Source organism: Ovis canadensis, chromosome X, assembly GCF_042477335.2.
Source record: "Ovis canadensis isolate MfBH-ARS-UI-01 breed Bighorn chromosome X, ARS-UI_OviCan_v2, whole genome shotgun sequence".
NCBI classification, from domain to species: domain Eukaryota; kingdom Metazoa; phylum Chordata; class Mammalia; order Artiodactyla; family Bovidae; genus Ovis; species Ovis canadensis.
This window is the reverse complement of record NC_091727.1, coordinates 73,105,823-73,108,474: the sequence shown is the minus strand read 5'-3', so window position 1 is coordinate 73,108,474 and position 2,652 is coordinate 73,105,823.

Below are 2,652 nucleotides of genomic sequence, written 5' to 3'. Positions count from 1 at the left end.
AGTATATTCTCATGCCCTTTCTTTTTGTCTTCTTCTGGGACACCTATGATTTGAATGTTAGGGCACTTAACATTGTCCCAGAGGTCTCTGGTGTTTTCCTCACTTCTTTTAATTGTTTTCTTTTTCTTCTCTGCTTCATTTATTTCCACCATTCTATCTTCCACCTGGCTTATACTCTCTTCTGCCTCAGTGATTCTACTGTTGATCTCAGTTATTGCACTATTCATTATTGATTGACTCTTTTTTATTCCTTCTAGGTCCTTGTTAAACATTTTTTGCATCTCTCAATCCTTGTCGCTAGTCTCTTTATATGTAACTCCATTTTGTTTTCAAGTTTTTGGATCATCTTTACTATCATTATTCTAAATTATTTTGGGGGTAGACTCCCTATCTCCTTGCCTTTTGTTTGGTTTGGTGGGTTTCTATCACGTTTCTCTACCTGCTGAATATTTCTGTCTTTTCATTTGGTTTAGATTGCTGTGTTTGGGGTGTCGTTTCTGCAGACTGGAAGCTCGTTGTTCCTCTTAATTGTGGAATCTGCTCCCTGTGGGTGGGGATGGACTAATTGTTTGTCAAGGTTTCCTGGTTGGGGGAGCTTGTGTCTGTGTTCTGGTGGGTAGTGTTAGATATCTTCTCTCTGGAGTACAAAGAAGTTTCCAGTAGTGAGTTCTGGCATGTCTATGAGTTTGACATGGCTTTGGGCAGCATGCCTTTTAATGCTCAGGATTTTCTTCCTGTATTGCTGGAGAATTAACATGGTGTGTCTTGCACTGGAACTTGTTGACTCTTGGGTGGAGCATAGTTTCAGTGTAGGTGTGGAGACTTTTAGGTGAGCTCTTGTCTATTAATGTTCCCTGGAGTCAGGAGTTCTCTGTTGTTCTAAACTTTTGGAGTTAAGCCTCCTGTCTCTGGCTTTTGGTCTTCTTTTACAGTAGTCTCAAGACTCCTCTGTCCATACAGCATAGAAGATAAAACCCTTAGTCTTATTGGCAAAACAATTCTCCACAGTCAGGAACACCCAGAGAGCTGCACAGAGTTATATAGAGAAGAGAAGAGGTGGGAGAAAATGAGGGAGATTGAGGTGACCAGGAGGAGAAAAGGGGAAATCAAAAGGAGAGAGAGCAATGTAGCCAGTAATCAAATAACTAAGTGCTCTCCACAGCCTGGAACACCCAGAGATTCACAGAAATATGTAGAGAAGAGAAGAGGGAGAAAGGAGATAGAGGTGACCTGGAGGAGAAAAGGGAGAGTCAAAAGGGGAGAGAGAAATCAAGCTGGTAATCAAATCCCTAAGTGAAAATGGATACTGAAGATTAGATTCTTAGAGGTACAAAATTGATAACAAATATCAAAAAGCAAAGATTAAAAACCTAGAAAAGCAGTTAGACTCTCAAAAATACAATACAGAAAATACAAAACATGTCAATCACAAAAATTGAAAAGAAATTTGGTTTCCTCTGTTTGCAGTGTCTAATTTCCGCCCTGACACAAGACAGCAAAGGTGGCCATTTACTTAGACTCACTTGTTCAGTTGTTTTGTAGGGAAGAAGGGACACTGCAAACAAATACTGCTCGCATGTGTGGGGATTTCTCACAGTGGATGGACCACACTGGGCTTGCCACAGACCAAGTTGGCATGTACTTCCAGGGTTTACACTGCTCAGGCTCCAGGGTGGTCTGCAGGGGCACTGTCCCACATGGGCACTGCATTTCATGAAGTTCCCAGAACTAAATTGCTCAGGTTCTCAGGTGCCCCACAGGGACACAGACCCAGATGGGCTGTGTGTTTTGTCCCCATCCCCGGTCTGAGTAGCTCAGGAGTCCAGGTGCTTGGTGAGTGCACTGTCACTGGTGGCCCATGCATCTTATTCACCTCCCTGGTCCTGGTTGCTCGGTTTCCCAGATACACAGAGAGAGCACAGTCCCAGGTGTGCCATGTGTCTCCTCTGGGGAGCTATCTCAGGCTGTGACACTCCTGGAAGATGTGAATAATCCAGGATCCTAAGAAGATGTGATTATCAGTTGGGAGCCTGCGCACAGTTTGGTGGAAGATGAGGCCTGCAGGGCCAAGATTGCAGCAGTCCCCTGCATTCTGGCTCTGGTTTTCATATTCCTGCCTCTCTGCCTCTTGGGAGAGAAGCCCTATAGGACAGCATGTTCGCTCTCCTTTGGTCTTTGCTCAATCCTTTGTTCTATGAGCACATCAGGGGTCACCATGAGGCATTAGAGCCTGTCACGGGAAAGGGTTTTTTGTTTTTTTGTGTGTGTGTTTTTTTTTTTTTTTTTTGTCTCTCTGGCAATCCCATGGTTTGGGTTGCTATCTCAGATTAGCTCCCTCAGATTGTCCTCAGGGCATTCAGACCTGGTCCTTACCCTAAGGACCGATAATGCAGCCTGCAGCTCCCTTCCCAACCCCCACTCATTGGTGGCAGATGCGAGCTTCTGGGCCACTTCTCCACTGGCAGTTGTGATTAGGCATGTATTCTGTGTTTGTTTGTTTGTTTGTTTGTTTCCCCTCCCGGTTATGTTGCTCTCATTAGAACTGACTCAAATGAATCCTTTTCTATAGAAGAGTAATATTCCATTGTGTATATGTACCATAACTTCTTTATCTATTCACCTGTAGATGGACATACTGGTTTCTTCCATGCT